The 16,602-nt window shown below is 42.7% G+C and overlaps 1 protein-coding gene and 1 long non-coding RNA gene across 2 annotated transcripts in view; both read right to left on the bottom strand.

Moving 5' to 3' along the window:
• Nucleotides 1-16,602, bottom strand: part of LOC135906586 (uncharacterized) — a 695,467-nt gene that overhangs the window by 650,188 nt on the left and 28,677 nt on the right. Inside the window, exon 2 of the mRNA XM_065438042.1 lies at nt 7,035-7,147. The gene's annotated coding sequence lies outside the window, so the exon portion shown is untranslated. The remainder of the gene's footprint in view (nt 1-7,034; nt 7,148-16,602) is intronic.
• Nucleotides 766-6,237, bottom strand: LOC135906585 (uncharacterized). The gene is made up of 3 exons (XR_010565785.2): nt 6,086-6,237; nt 4,919-5,097; nt 766-1,251 (listed from the first exon to the last, which is right to left on the bottom strand). It is a non-coding gene; the product is annotated as an uncharacterized lncRNA (long non-coding RNA).

Raw genomic sequence — 16,602 nt, 5'->3', positions numbered from 1 at the left:
TGTAGTGCGCTCATTTTTACATTATATTCTATGTAAGCATATGTAAACGGCGCAATTCTACGGAAGAACATGCAACTTTGCACGAATAATAATTGGTTGAGATTTGAATTCATTTCAGATGGAATGAGCCAGTTCACAAATATTTCTATAATGTAGGTGCGACTACGTGCAATGTGTTGTAGGAAAACCGCATGCAATATTTAACTGAATAGACCACAAAGGGGTCTGAACCTTCAAATATGCTTAATATTATGGGGTCCAAATAACGCCTGCATTTGGTTTACAGGCACACGTGTATATTCTCTAGTTCCTTCAGCTAGTACACTATTGCATTTTGTCTAATTGAAACTTGAGATTGGGAAATGACTACCTAACACTAGAGGGGGGGGGGGGCACTTGGAACTGCCAAGTATGTAGGCCTAGAGCTGAGTACTGATCAATGACCTAGCTTGCTTCCTATACTTGCTTCAACTTTACATTTCGGGTCACAAAATGTTGGAATAATTCAGTTGCCAGTTTGCCAAAACATTATTATACAAATAGATATTAAACGATTTTTAAGCATTGGTAACTCATGTTTCAAGTTGTTTGTGCAGTGTTGGAAAATCTGATCAATTTCGTCCTGTTTTGTCATGTGGTTATAAATTGGAAGTGCTGCTGTTCCTGTAGCTTTGTATTAGCTTTGCCGTGGCTAGGTCTCTGGAAGGTTGTTCTCCGTCAATGCATGGCTGGTCAGCGAGGCCCTCGAATGCCACTTCCCTTCACTAGGAAATCGTGTTGTGTAATGTTTCAGAGATGAGTGAATATTTGTTTTGTGCTATATTTATCACCTTTTATTTATCACTTGGTACAAGATACTTCTTCAGAATTCTAATCATGCTTGCGTGCATGTCATTAGATTATACTTGCAACTTGATGAACGTCTTTTGAAGCTTGAAGTTTTTTAGAAGCTTGCGCTGCTCGTTGTTCCGCTTGCTTGTGTAAGCTTACGAGTCCTTCGAAGTTTGTCGGCGCAGGCCTCTTCCTTCATTTGGTATTGCTGCTGGCACAATGGCTGTCTTCTCTGGCATACAGGTCATTTGTTACCCCAGACTATGGGCTGTGTGTAGAAGGCTCTGGAGCTGAGCTGTCAGTGGGAGGCTCCTGAGTAATGCTTAGTTGGCAAACACTGCTCTCCTTAGCCGATATATCGCCATCACCCCATGATGCAATGGCTTCTCCACAATTTGGCAGTTCATTCACTTGCTGCACCTGCAAATATCGGTATGTTAATAACACATGAACAATAGACGCAGTAAGAGAGTGGCAATACTTAAGAAAGAAAGTGGTCAGATCACCAAGATAAAGATATGGCTGCAAGGTGGAATGGAGATTTGGATGGAGCTGCAATAGATGTACATACCAAATGAAAATACCTGCATTGGATTATAAGGTACATACCTTAATTAAAAGTATATATATTAGGCGTATTAACTTGTTTACACAAAGAAAATTGTTGGCAAATTACAAGCCTTCTGCACACAAATGTGTACGTAGAATGCTTGTATTTTTGCTACAGGTTGCAAAATTTTCAACTAATCCTGGCATGTAAAAAGAATGGCGATGATGAAGGCGTTTCGCTACAAGTTCATTCGTTCCCTGAAATCATTGACCGAACTAACTTGTAGCAAAAAACCTATTTTGATTCTTCATCAGCATTCTTCAGGATATGCAGTACTACACAGCACTGCTACAAGCCTGTGCAGTGTAGTATTGGGTCGCTTTATTGTAGTCATGGTTTCTGCGCAGCTAAACTAGTTATTTCTTCCCGTGGATAAGTGGGTGAGAGAAAGGAACCTAATGAATCCTCGAGATGTTTGCTGGCGGCATGCCACTCGAGGTTGATAGGATGAAAAATGAAATGATGTACACAGTTCATAACACATAGGTACAGTACATACAGAAAACACAACACTTTCTGCAGCGATGCAGGCAGCCTATTGGTCACGTATAGTATGAGCGACGCCGTGCAGAAATCAGTGCCGGACAACAGATGATCGCACATGCTGCCAAGTATTGTGAAGGCCTAAAGATTACCTCAATGTTTTCCTCCATGAGCAAGTCATCGTTTTTATTTTATTTATTTATTAATTTCATAATACCCCTAAAGGCCCCTGAACGGGTATCACATAGGGGGCACAGATACATGAAAAAATGCGAGCCTGGCGCGTTACGGAAAAAAAACTAATGTACACAAAAGTTATACAAAAATGTTTACGAAAAACGCAACGCAGAAGTGATACATAAGTGCGATGTCTAGCAAAATACGCAAGTAAACAAAATACAAAATACAATGAATGAGTCAAGTGAAACTCATATAGAAAATGCAAAACTTTCTGAGAAAACAAAAGAAATTAAATATGCACAATCTAGAAGAAGTAAAACGAGATGTTGCTCGAAACTGCGCCAGTTGTCACCTTAACAAATTGGTGAGACATGAATACGCCTGTACAATGTGCACGCGGAACGGTAAGACAAATGATCAAAACAATATATACACTGAACAACGTATGAAGAAACAGTACATGATGGATATTTACACGTAACTATTGCGTAAAGGTTCCTGAAAGGTAGTGAATTCAGTTTGAGTAGCAACGTGTGATGGTAGGTTATTCCATGTAACAATTGTTCACGGAACGGAGGAGTTAGCATAGTTAGTTGAGCGACAACTGATGCGTTTTATCTTGAAGATATGGTCTATGCGTGGAAAGAAGGCTGTCGCTGGTTCGAAGATACGGTGAAGGTGCGGATGATGATCAAGTTTGTGCAGCAGCGAGAGGCGGGCAATTCTCCGGCGATGAGATAAGTCGTCAAGCTGAGCGCGAGCTTTTAGTGCTGAAATGCTAGTATAGGGTGAATAGTCAGAAAAAATGAAACGGGCCACGGGGTTTTGCAGTGATTCGATTTCTTGGGTGATATATCTCTGACAAGGATCCCAGATAGCTGATGCCTACTTGATTTTGGGGCGTATTAATGTGATGTATGTTAGTCTGCGTAGTTTAGCTCGAGCATGTTTAAGGTTGTGTTTGAGGAGGTCTAAGGAGCGGTCAGCTGATGCCAACTTCAGGCGGATGTGATGATGCCACGTTAGATCAGACTGTAAGTGAACACCAAGGTACATATATGAAGTTCTAAGTTCAATTATGTTTTGTATATATCTAATTATGGGGTTTTACGTGCCAAAACCACTTTCTGATTATGAGGCACGCCGTAGTGGAGGACTCCGGAAATTTCGACTACCTGGGGTTCTTTAACGTGCACCTAAATCTAAGTACACGGGTGTTTTCGCATTTCGCCCCCATCGAAATGCGGCCGCCGTGGCCGGGATTCGATCCCGCGACCTCGTGCTCAGCAGCCTAACACCATAGCCACTGAGCAACCACGGCGGGTATGTTGTTATATATTACATACGATGTTGGAATAGGTAGTTGCGCCTAGTAAATTATAATAACTTCGTTTTAGCTGTATTAAGGGTCATCAACCATGTTGAACACCATGTAATAATAGCGCTAATATCGGTTTGAAGAATATCTTTGTCAATGTCGCATGAAATTAATAGATATATTACGCAGTCATCGGCAAAATGTCTGATGTGGGAAGACACACAGTTAGGCAGGTCATTAATATAGATTAATAAAAGTAAAGGGCCAAGAACGCTGCCCTGCGGAACACCGGAGGTTACTTTGGTATAAGAGGAATTACTGTTGTTAACAGACGTATACTGTACTCTGGATGAGAGGAAATCCTTAATCCATCCAATAACGGTTGGGTGTATGTTAAGGTTCATTACTTCAATACTAGTCTATGGTGAGCAACGCGATCGAAAGCTTTAGAGAAATCCAGGACGATAGCATCAACTTGAAACCCTAGGTCTAGGTATGAATGTAAGTGATGTAAAAAGCCGTCTGTGTTTCGCATGAATAACCACGATGAAAGCCATGTTGGTAATCCACAATAATTTTGTGCTCTTCTAAATAGTTAATGATTTCAGTATACAATATGCGTTCAAGTAATTTACAAATAGTACAAGTTAAGGAGATGGGGTGGTAATTGAATGGGTGAGTTCTGTCTCCAGAATTAAAAATGGGTATGACTTCTGCCACCTTGCAGTCATGCGGAGTAGTGTTAGTTGATAAAGACTGCGAGAAGAGTGCAGCAAATATAGGTGATAAACTAGGTGACAAGTGTTTTAACACTTTATTAATAATGCCAGTGTGATCAGATGCGGAAGAAACTTATTTCGGAAGTTTATTTCGTAAAGAAGAAATATCTTCATCACTAACAATTATTTCTTGCATTGATATGTTAATGAGATTGTCAAGGGTTGGTGATGATGTGGTGTCTTCCTGTGTAAATACAGATGAAAATGCGCTATTCAATTAATCGGCACATTTCGAGTGGTGGACATCACCGTGCTCATCAACTAGTGTTGAATCGGGATAGCTCTTCAGGAATTATTACGCGCCAAAAACGTTGAGGATTCTTTGTGAGCATAGAACATAGGTCATGGGCAATGAAATGTCGTTTAGATTGTTTAAGCAGTGACTGATATTGCTTATCGCAGGTCATATAATAGTGCCAGGAATCAGAATTGCGGGCTTATCGGTTTTACGATATAAACGCTTTTTCTTATTATTAAGGCGCCGAAGCTCTACGGTAAGAAAAACCACGGGGCTGTCGGGGTGCAGGCTATTTTTGTTAGAGGGACGAATCGATTAATTATTTCAGTAAGAGTGGCTTTAAGTTCAGCCCAGTTATGTTAGATGGTTCGAAATTGGCATTTATTGAGGAAATGTAAAAAAAAGTCAAATAGTGCGGAGGTTAGTGCTGCCAAAATCCACTCTATTGTAACATGGCATGTACTTATCAGAGCACGCACGTCTTGGAAGGGAAACTGTAAGACTACGTGTTATGATATGATCAGATAGCCCATCTTGATGAGTATTCGGTAGTGCACTATCGTCGATCGGTAGTGCTCCGAGGAAGCCAAGCAGACACCGGTAGAACGGCCAGGAGGGGGCTTTCGAGCGGGTTGTGGTTGCGGTGCGCCTGAGTTTCCTGAAATTATAATATTTTCATCTCGTCAAAGTACCACCTGTGCAACACAGTAATCGCTCCGATACAGCTAATAGAAATGTACCATGAATAATAAAGCCAATATTTGTAACACTGCTGCTGAAAGAATGAAAGATCACTAGAAGTTAAGAATAATGACTTCATTAGTTTCCTTCCGTTAAGCGATAATAAATCAAGAAAGGAGCAAGTATTAAAATAAGTGTACCTAACAGAGACGTGATTAAAAATACTAAGCAGTAGTGCCGCCTCTAGGATATTTAATTCTGCAGTAGTGTTTATTGCCTGTCGAACACATATAGCAATGTGCACAACACATTGTAGAAGTTACAGTCATTGTAGGAGTAATCATTGAAATGAAGGTAACCTTAAATTAGTGGAGATTGAAATTAATAAACAGTATTTTCACGGTAAACTGATACTGACAGGATTCACTTCCGGTAATTTTTTTCCCGATTAGAAGATCGCAACGAAATAATTGTTTCACGATAAATTAATGCCAATAAAAATTTCGCATGGCAGCACACAACGCTCAACTCGTATTCCCTTGTGGCACGCACTGCTTGTCCATGGTTGGAATATCTGCTCAGATATAGGAGCCAATTTACGACCCCATATTCGTTGGGCGCGGACAGCGGAAAGACCATACGGCGCGGTGGCCATGCACCTTACAAACATGCGACTACGGCTGAAAAACACCAAGCTTAAAAATAATCCTGCGCACGTATCAATGCCGTAAAGCCCTTGTGTTCTATATGCCGCGAGGGCACAAGTGGCCGCAACACACGGTCGCATTATCTCGCGTTCATGCGTTGCTGTTTGCTAGAGGCTTTTCTTGTCCGCGCGTTTCTTGTTGTTTGGATTTCTGTGTTATTGAGGCGTTAGTAGCTCGCATCTCGTCCAGCAAGCATCCGCCGCGTCCTCTAACCAGTACATACTCCTCTGCAGGGCGTCATTCCCAATGTTCACTTACCGATAACGTTTCTTCATGTTGCCGAGCTTCAGGCGCACTTGCTTCGTCGAGTGTAGTCCTTCGACGGCGGGAATACTGGCGTCGAGCGTAGCCGTCATCTCTGTGTAGACACACGCGTGTTGACTACTTGAGCTCAGTGCGCCCCGATTCTCTTCCCAAGTATCATTGCCTCAGTTGTCGCATCAGGCGAAATGATACGATTGTGGAACACAGCTGGGGAGCACCAGCGCTGCACTCCAGAGAAGTACTGTTCGCCATTTTGCCCCTTTCCGAAGCGTTGGTTACACTAAACCGTGGTTGCCAAGCTCAGTTGGTGGTCAACCGCGGTTAGCGGCCTACCCGCGGTTTCGCCTGCCGTTTAGCGATACGGCGGTTACGTTAAGCGCGGTTGAGGTCACCCGTATAACAGGCGTATAAATGTGCTAGTCCTCCATAGTAATTAGGAGATGGGCTTTATCTTCAGGAGGAACCATAGCCTGCTGTTACAAATGACCGATAGTGTAATTGACTTTAAGTTAACTCGACAGTTTGTTTTATTACGCCCTACATAAATATAATGCTCCAGATGGCGCTGTGTAAACAGCCCGTAGCTTAAGCACGTGTAGTACAAATGATTGCCCGTCTAGCCATAACTGGTGTACGCACAGAAAGAAACATTGTTGCGATGTATTTTACTCACGACGGGCACTGGAGTTCCTACTTGAGACCGCGCCTGAGCAATTAGCCTTCGAGGTTTTAGAACACCTCTAGTGTCTACATGTGCCCCGCAATCGCAGTGCTGTAAAGCATGTTCACAAGTCTACTCACTCTTACTGGGCGCCCCCATACCCCCAAAAAACACTTCTCTGACTATTGCTTCTCTTATCTTACACTAGGATTGATTAATTAGAACCATCCAAGAGAACACGCCAGATAATAAATTGAAAGGATGCCAGAGCAACATACGTACCAGCAGAGGAGCCAGTGATGAGGATGGCACCAACAATAGCCAGTACGAGGAGCAGTAAAATGACAGGAACCAATATCACTGCCTTGCTTCCTCCACCACCCGCAGCACCCTTCCTGCGCCAATCACACGATGGGGAAAGCATTGAGGCGTTCTGCCAATGACGGCGAAACATGTGCGAAAACTGGCAACAACGTGCAAAGCAGTTCCCCCTCTTCACTGACAATAAAACTACCACAGGGTTTATTCGGATGCATTCTAATGCGGACACCTTAGAGGTGTCGGCAATTTCTTCGCGCACCCAAGCACTGATTGATTCGACCTGGCGGCCCCACCATGTTCGCTATTCAGGCCATCTTTTGTCATACCTTTCAGACGCCAAAATGCTGCCAAACTTTCCACACAGCTAGTCTGATTTGTTGAAGTCTGGAGTTAAGGAAGATTCGCACAGTCTTCTGCGGCTTAAGCTGCCTGGAGATATTATGCCTCATGGTGATGGCCAAATAATTTTAGACTAAAAGATATCTGAAACAGTTCTTCAACATGCTCATAAAACATATCGGATGTGTCCGAGATGCTCCTGTGAACATGGGATTCATATAACATTGGGTAGCATCTAGAAGGGAACTTAAAATCTCACGTGGAAAACGAGAAAATGGCTTGCTCTTTCTTCCGCAATGTCATCTTGCAGCGCCATAGCAAGCAGCTGGCTCCAAAAATAGCTACTGGCTCATTTTGTCGTCACAAATAAATTTTCAGCAATGTATAATTGTGAAGTCTGAAGCAGAATAAAGCATATCTATGGGTACGATTTCAAAACCACAGAAAAACTATTTCATCATTGCACTTCTGGCCTACACACCAAAGTTGGGTGTAAATGCGTCTTCTACGCATGACGCTTATGAGAAAGCAGACAGGTGCCGCGTAGCGTAGTCTACAGCGGCCTCCATTTCGCCACAGAGACAACGAACGTTTAGACGGGCTTGGCGCCCTTGTCTTCACCACTGTGCAGCTTCCAGCCCACTAGCGGAGACTAAAAAGCGAGAAATACGCCGTATCGGTGCGATAACAGCAGGTATACTTGAAGAGCTCGAAAACTTTTTGTGGCATGAGATTCGGGAGACGACAACATTTAATAGTGAGGTCATTGTACGATTAGATATAAATAAGTTTCAGCGCTTCCTTAGGCAACCTTGGAAGAGTGGGCTGGGTGGCTCTTTATAGAAATGTGGCAATGTTCACTTGAAAAGTTCCAGTAGTTTGATGCTACGGAGGCTGCACAGGTTTCTTAATTCACATGGCTGCCAGCAATGAAGATATTTGATTATTAGAAATGCTTTTAACGCCAGAGCGTAATACATAAAGCAATGGTTTTTACGCGCAATAGTGCGCGAGAAATACAAGTTTAAGGAAAACATATGCTTGTTTAACAAAGAAAACCATCTGGGATTGCATTTGAGAAGTAGATGCCGGTAGCGGCAGCGACGGAGGTCGGAAAGTAGTTTCATGCCGTGCTGGTTTTAGTCTTCGAAAAATCATTACATATAAGTTAGTTCGATACGATAAGACACCCGCCTTGAATTTTCGGTCCATACGCGATCAAATCTGCATGGCCCGAAAAAGGTCACTTTTTAACGATATACTCCGATAAGTTTTGTGAAAGCGACAGAGGGGAAAACAGTTACAGCGTGAAAACAGATCAGGTAGGTTTAGTGCGCTTTTCATTGAGGAACAAGAGTCTTGAAAAGAATATTTTGACAGTTCGAACGCGGTAGCGAGATTTTGAACAGATTCGAGGGCATGGATTAGCGTAGATTGACTGCAGTCGCGGAGGGCGGATGCATATTCCTATTTTGGACGCTGTAGAGTTTCGTACAATGCTGATTTTATGGCCGAAAGTGCTTTGCAGAAGTTACGGCGCAAGTAGTCAAGGTAGTGGTTAGCATAGCGGAGTTACGTAGCCAACGCGCATGCTCATCGGCGGGGCCTTAGCAATACTATGGCTATTTGTAACAGTTAACTGAGTCTAGGGGGCAGCTCTATTGAGCTGAAACGTGTAGTTCGCGTTTCAAAGCACCGGGTCATTCTCGGATTCTTACATGTACTAACATTTACTCGCATAAGCAATTTTTCACACCCTATGGGCAAGTGATCTAGGTGGTTTTGAATAAATAGTGAATATGTGGGGTTTCTTATATTGTAGTAAATTATACATCATTATCGAAGTTGAAAAACGCATTTCAAGTGTAAATAGGGTATTCCACAAATAATTTGCTCGAATAGTTACTTCAGTGCGTTCAGTAGAAGCAGAATTATTGGCAATATAGCCCGGCATCCGCTGTGCTCCCATTCCCGCTTCCATTCCTTGCACTGCGAAGGCTACGGCGGAGTGGGACGCGCCCACAACCATCTAAATGTCACCGTGGCGTGCAGTTGAAATACCGCCTTGGATGTTTAAGTAGACGCCACGAATTCCTATTTTGGCGCCTACTACGTGCTAAACGTAGCCCAAACGCAGTTTTCCTCAGCGATTCGCAGTGCGCTTAGCCAGTGGATCCATGGCGGCAGCTCGTTGCAGCCGCTGTACCTGCGCTACGCAGCCGGCCGCAGCCTTCAATTTCAGCCACGTATGGTAATCCGCTTTATTACGAAATAAAGTGTCCAGAACAGATTGAGGAGCAGGCTTCTGATTAAGAGAGGACGTTTGAGACGCGCCGCGTACAACAGCAAAACATGGCTGAGATGTTCACAGCAGCGTATGCTAACCGTGGGCTAGCTTATTTCACCATGCGCGAGGGCTTGTTCAGGGCCCATTTAACGGGTGAAACGACAACATTGTCAAGAAGGTCATTATGTAAACAAGAAACCACAAATTACCCAGTATAGACCCTTGTGATACGCTAGACGAAACAAAACATGAATCATAACAATCATTAGCCGTTACATTATCGGTTGGGTTATAGGAAAACTCTACTCCCTTCAACATGTTAGTGTCATTAACAAGTTTATAACGTTAGAAAGTAAGTTGTATGATACTCAGTCAAGTGCCTCTGTGAAATCAAGCAAAGTGCATTCGATATCGCAATCGAGGTTTCTGGCTAATCATAGGCCATTTGTAAACGGTAATAGCTGCATCTCACACGCAAACGTTTTCCTAAAACCATGTTGGATCTTCAGAAAGAATGAGTTTCTCTCCAACAGGTCCACATGTATGAATATATGGTGTGTTCTAAGATTTCGCAAAGAACACCTGGTAATGACAAGGGTTAGTGGTTGTAAGTAAAATGTGCGTTACGTGATTTTTAGAGAGGGACCACCTTTTGCTCGTTCTCTTCGCTAAGTAGTGCAGGAAACTGATGATTGTTCGTGAAGCTTCGGAAGAATAAAAGCTGTGATTTTTTGATGGTGGAGAAATGTGACAAACTTGTGACATGTGTCGTTTCATGTACTGTGATGTTGTGGTGGTTGTGATTTCCATGTGCACACTGTTGCTTTCCTAGTTAGAAAGACAACTGATATATTGTTCAAATGTATTCAACACCATCTATTGAATGTTTGTAGAGTGCAAATATACAGCCATTCTTAGATAGGCCACACTTTAGCTTCTTTGTAAGTCCTATAAACGTTCCTTTGTAGAAGACAGTACATACGGTGTCATATGATGGCATACTTTTGCAATGATAATGGAGAGCCAGTCTATAGGCAGGCCGCATTAGAAGTGCTAAAAACGTTCTTTAATCATTCTTCTATAGAATCTTGTACGTATGAGGACATTAAACTCTTTATATACCGCTTATAGAAGGTCAATGAAGAGTTAGTGTATAGACAAGCCGCATTAGAAGTGCCAAAAACTTTCTATAGAGATTATTTTATAGAATTTAGTACATATAACAATACACCCTCTATAGAACGTCTATAGAGGGCGATTGGAGGGCTGTTCTATGGACAAGTCACGCTAGAAGTTTGAAAGACATTCTCTGAAAAATGGCTTTATATAATTCAGTGCACATGACGTCAATACACCCTCTATTGCTCATTTATTGTGTGTGAAATGACTTGTTTCTATACATAGCTTCTTTATAGAGATTATCTGCAGAAGACTCCATAGATCGCGAGTTCCTGTAGAGTCTCTTTTGAGTTCATAACAACTCATTAGGAGTTGTAAAGGAACTATAAACACATTTTCATAATTGTCACGCGAAAATGTAATAACTCAAATGTGGTGCCCATAACAAGTGAAGATGATCTTGCAAAGGCGGGGTGAACTACTGTTTGCTATGCTTTTTGCCAGCTACTCCCCCTTTTCCCAATATTGTTTACGAAGGCGGAAGTTGACATACTTCAGAGTGACTGTGCGGTATTTCTATACTTGATACTAACATTCCTAGCATAAGACAGACATTAAACGTGCTACTGACAACTTTCGCTAAACCTGCACAAGCATTTCATGTCATCGCCGGAACTGCGACACTAAGACGTCGCTGCTTCCAAACAAAAAAGTTGCGATTCATGGATACGCTAAGGTCGCCACCTATGTAATACAGGGGCCTTACAACGTAAAACTATTCCAATATGCTTTCATTCCAATCTCCTCACGTCAAGTTTGCGTAACTGCCGACGCAAGCATCGGGAGGTGACAGGCAGGGTTGTCTGAAGAGACCAATTAAGCGCTCTACTTATTTATAGGAAGCCACTTTTGTTGGCTTTAAAAAGTAACAACATTGCGTAAACTGAGAGGCTTATCTTATCTAATTGGTTGACAAAAGGGGAGGAGCATGCTCAAGGGGAGAGGGATTCCATGGGGCCGAGCCAGTGCACTGAAAATTGATAACCGGATGAAGAGGGCATTGCCGGCGTCTGTGATTGGTCCGCTTTCCCTTCCTTAGCCTGCGGTGGCTCGTCGAAAATCGCAGCAAATAACCAATCAATTATTCAGTCATTTTTATTTCCTTTTTCACCGTGAAAAAGAGGAGACAGGACTAAAAGTTGGGGTACAGCTTGACGAGGGCCCTGCCCCCCTATTACAGTTAACAGCAGAGCTCTGCAGAACGACACCAAAATGTGACACTTACAAAGAAAATAACGCTTCGAACGAAATCCACTCTCAAGCAAAAGAAATACGCGTATACGGATATATATTTATATTCATCATCATCATCATCAGCTTGTTTTATGTCCACTGCAGGACAAAGGCCTCTTCCTGTGACCTCCAAATACCCCTGTCCTACACCAACCGACTCCAACTAGCGCCCGCGAATTTCCTAATTTCATCGCTCCACCTGTTCTTTTGTTGTCCTTGATTGCGTTTGCCTTCTCTTGGTACCCATTCTGTAACCCTAATGGTCCAACGGTTATCTAACCGACGCGTTTCATGAGCTGCCCAGCTCCATTTTTTCCTATTGATCTCAATTAAAATATAGTCTATACCCGTTTGCTCTCTGATCCAAACTGCTCTCTTTCTCTTTCTTAATGTTATGCCTAGCATTGTTCGTTCCATCATTCCTTCCGCAGTCTTTAACTTGGTCTCAAGCTTCTTTGTCAATCTCCAAGTCTCTGCACCAAAAGTCAGCACCGGTCAAATTCACTGATTGTACACCTTCCTTTTCAATGATAATCGTAAGCTTCCATTCAGGAGCTGACGATGTCTGCCGTATGCGATCCAAGCCATTTTTATTCTATGAATTTGCTTCTCATGATCAGTGTTCCCTGGGATTAGTTGACCTAGGTAAACGTACTCCTTCACAGACTCTGGAGGCCGACTGGTGATCCTGAACTCTTGTTCCTTTCCCTTATGAAAATGACTGTTGAAATGTTGTTGGCATATTGTTGATGAATTGTTGACTCAATAGCCTTTCAATAATACCTCAACAAGTATTGAAACCACAGAGAAATAATTCAACAGTGAAGTTGTTGGGCAGTTCACAACAAAAAAGTCGTTGACTAAATTCTGTTGGTATATTGCTGAACAGTGTTGAGTATTATTGAGCCATTGTTGAGTCATTTTCAACAATAAAGTCGTCGACTAAATTCTTTTGATATATTATTGAATAGTATTGAGTATTATTGAGCCATTGTTGAGTAGTTTCCAACAATAAAGTCGTTGACTAAATTCTGTTGATATATTGTTGAATGATATTGAGTATGGATGAGTTAATGTTGAGTAGTTTTCAACAATAAAGTCGTTGACTAAATTCTTTTGACATATTGTTGAAGAGTATTGAACCATTGTTGAGTAGTTTCCAACAATAAAGTCGTTTACTAAATGTTGTTAACTTATTGTTGAATAACATTGAGTCACAAGCAATATTGGGTTTCGAAGTATATGTGAAAAACACACGAACATACGTATGTGTGCGTTTTTTGCATATATATGTTGCTTTACTGATCACTTATCACCATTGCATATATACAGGGTGTTGTTTCACGTTACTTGAACCATAGACGTATATACACGTGTTTCAGCTAACTTTACTCAGAGTTTAAAAATATGCCGATGCCCCATAAGACGATGCGGCCAAATGCATGTTGCTCACTCTTGTATGTGTTACGCTATTCTTGTATTTTTCCTAAGTAGTTAATTAGTCAAGAAAATTAGCCATTCTGAAGGAACAAAGTTAGGCGAAAAATTTCAATTAGAAAGTTCTAGAGCACTTTGTAAAACGCCCGATTAGGCCATTTCTTGCTTTCTATCTATTAAGTGTTATTGTTTTTCAGCTTACTGCGGATGCCCGCGAAATACAAAAAATATCACCTGCATACCTGCTTGCGCGCCGTGCTTGCAGCGCTCTCAAACGAGAATACCATCGAGCAGGGTGTGTTGCCGCTTAGAAGGCGACAGGGCAGTGACGAAGGCGTTGGCTGTGGTATTGACGCCAGCGACGTGCTTCCCTCGCTGCGGTTCATGATGGCGATAAGCAGGTACGCGTGTTCACGCCGGTCAAATGGTATGTTTTCGTTTGTGCGCGGAAGGCTTAGGAGCAGTGCAATCACGACTCGCAGGCAGGCATGTCACGTGGTGCTTTTTGTATTTCGCGAGCATCCGCAGTGAGCTGAAAAACACTAATACTTAACACGTACATAGAAAGACAGAAACGGTTTATTCGTACGTGTTGCCAACTGCTCTGCAACTTTTTAATTGGAATTTTTTTCCTAACTTCCTTGCTTCAGAAGTTCGTTAATTATCCTTGACTAATTAGCTAATTAAGCAAAACTCAGAAATAGCGCGACACGCTACATACCAAAGGGAGCAACATGCATTTAGTCGCGTCGGCATAGAGTGCATAGAGTTTACACTCGGCCTAAAGTTAGCAGAAACACCCTACACACATATATATATATATATATATATATATATATATATATATATATATATATATATATATATATATATATATATATATATATATATATATATGCAGTTTGAGAAGAAAACGTCCCTACAAGCAGTGACAAACCGGTGATTGGACGCATACTGCATTTCCATAGGCATCCATTATAAGGGGGCAGTGCCCTGGCTGTGTGTTAGGAAACGGTATTGCATGCCTCCGTGTTAAATATGGTCAAGGTGGCGGAGAACGTTAACAAAATTCAAGTCTGGGGTTTGACGTGCCAAAACCACGCTTTGATTATGAGCCGCACCGTAGTAAGAAACTCCATATTTATTTTGACCATCTGGGGTCCTTTAACCTGCACCGAACGCACAGTACACGGGCGTTTTTCAATTTCACCTCCATCGAAATGCAGCCGCCGCGGCCGGCATTAGATCCCAAGCACTCGGGTTATTAGCGCAACACCTCAGGCCACTATGCCACCACGGCGGGTGCGGCGGATAAAGGAGTGAGCATCGTTTTTACAGAGTGCGTATCGCTTAGATGTTACCCGTTAGCGCGCTACAGAACGAAACGAAAAGCTTGGCTGATATGGACGTCATCGGGCTCATAATTCACATGGAGGCCAAATTCTTTTCTGTGACCTAGACGGGGTGCTGGCGAACGTGTTGGGAATCTGCTCCGCCACCAAGCAGAATCTCCGCTGGTATACGTTTTCGGTGACAAATCGCACAGCGCAGAAGCACACGCACAAATGTTTAAAAGAATGGGACGACAGACCGCCTGCAGTTTGCCGTGACGTCGAAATAAGAAGAACAAATAGCGACGTTTCTGTACTTTTCTGGTCAATAGTTCAGTCCGCACGGTTGCGGCACGCATTACTTTTTTTTTTAAATCCAAACGACGAAAACTGCGCGCGCACAAATTAGCACGGCGTTTGCGACGTTTGAATTTGACGCCTTTTCCCTCGCACTCCATTAGCTCCGGCTGGTGCACCGCGTTACTGCGCTAAAGAAAGTAGTTCATCAAAGAAGTTAAGCAAATAACTTTTATACACTTGCAAAGCGCAACAATTGTTCTGTAATAACATGACATCACAGAATTTGTTATCAAATGGTACAATTTATGATAATATAAGCGTGTATTTGTATGAGTGTACATGTATGATTGCGCGTGTGCGCTGTTGATGCTTGGAGAATTCCGTCGAGTTGCACGCCGGTTGTTTGAAAGCTTCCTGCGTTTTTTGCGTTCTTTGTGTGCTTCGCTGTGATATCTTTGGAATATTCCTGCGTGTTGCTCGCTTTTTATGGGCTTGTTGCCTCGAAGATCGCCATGATCGCCTCCGACTCAGCGACATCAAAAGTGAGTGAGTGTTTTCGAATTCCCCTTGTTCGTCCATTGCGACGCGGTGCAGCTATGTGGTGCCAGCTGAAACAGGGCATGTTGTACGTCATAATTTCTCATACGGTGTTCGAGCACCGATTGAGTTAGCCTTATTAATGAGCGCATAACAATGCGACGTGAAACCGTCCGATCTGTACTGTAATCGAAGATATTTCGTTTGCGCCACGCTAGTACAAGGCGTGTGAGTGAGCTGTAGCAACGGAGGGGGGGGGGGCGGTGGCATCAGCGAAAATGTATTCTGTTGCGCTGTTCCCTTCAGGATCGAGTGACTCCGCGGTGCTTCAACGCCACTATCTGTCACGCCTTGTGGCCGACGTTCGCGCGATGCGGCCAGTGGTGTCTGACCGCATCAGACTGAACATGGCACATATGACTTTTATAGATGAGCATGTTCCAGCTCTGAAACAGTGGTAGCAAACAACACCACAAGAATTTGTTCATACTCATGTAGGTTTTCAGTCTTAATTATGAAGGTGTTTTCTACTTGCATCATCATTGGGCTTCAGGCAGCAGGGCACAAAGTGTCCTGCTCCCTCTATGTTGCATTGCAATGCGACATGCCCTTCAAAATGTTTTGTATGAACAATATCAGCGCTCTTTCTGGATTAACTGTCTACATAATAGCTGATATTTCTTTTTGTAAACTGCATGAAACATATCTTTTAGCACTGCAGGATTCCTTCACATATTTAATACGTACGAGGTCTGTTAGAAAAGTATTTTACCTTTTTTTGCGAACACCTGATGAATATGAAACAAGCGCATTTTCATCAGCCGCCCTTGAACCTTTGTGCGCATGCACAAATTTTTCCCGCCTGCCAATAGCGTGAATTGCTGGG

Source organism: Dermacentor albipictus, chromosome 5 (assembly GCF_038994185.2).
Source record: "Dermacentor albipictus isolate Rhodes 1998 colony chromosome 5, USDA_Dalb.pri_finalv2, whole genome shotgun sequence".
NCBI classification, from domain to species: domain Eukaryota; kingdom Metazoa; phylum Arthropoda; class Arachnida; order Ixodida; family Ixodidae; genus Dermacentor; species Dermacentor albipictus.
The sequence above is the reverse complement of the archived record's forward strand: the minus strand, read 5'-3'. Positions and strand labels throughout refer to the sequence as shown.